The sequence below is a fragment of the Austrofundulus limnaeus genome, unplaced genomic scaffold (genome assembly GCF_001266775.1).
Source record: "Austrofundulus limnaeus strain Quisiro unplaced genomic scaffold, Austrofundulus_limnaeus-1.0 Scaffold3723, whole genome shotgun sequence".
Lineage (NCBI taxonomy): Eukaryota > Metazoa > Chordata > Actinopteri > Cyprinodontiformes > Rivulidae > Austrofundulus > Austrofundulus limnaeus.
The window spans coordinates 8,574-8,813 of record NW_013956125.1 but is presented as its reverse complement, the minus strand read 5'-3'; the positions used below and the strand labels follow the sequence as shown (position 1 = coordinate 8,813).

At 50.0% G+C, this 240-nt stretch overlaps 1 long non-coding RNA gene across 11 annotated transcripts in view; it reads right to left on the bottom strand.

The window, feature by feature from the left end:
* Nucleotides 1-240, bottom strand: part of LOC106511975 (uncharacterized) — a 7,039-nt gene that overhangs the window by 1,226 nt on the left and 5,573 nt on the right. For 8 of the 11 annotated variants that reach the window (XR_001309590.1, XR_001309592.1, XR_001309587.1 and 5 more), the window contains one exon: nucleotides 10-233. This is a non-coding gene — a long non-coding RNA (uncharacterized LOC106511975). The remainder of the gene's footprint in view (nucleotides 1-9; nucleotides 234-240) is intronic. The other 3 variants (XR_001309588.1, XR_001309585.1, XR_001309584.1) reach the window with 3 other exon arrangements.

Sequence of the window (240 nt, the reverse complement as noted above, 5' to 3'; positions counted from 1 at the left end):
ACCAAACACCTGCACCATGACCAGATCTACCAAACACCTGCACCATGACCAGATCTACCAAACACCTGCACCATGACCAGACCTACCAAATACCTGCACAATGACCAGACCTACCAAACACCTGCACAATGACCAGATCTAACAAACACCTGCACCATGACCAGACCTACCAAACACCTGCACCATGACCAGACCTACCAAACACCTGCACAATGACCAGACCTACCAAACACCTGCACA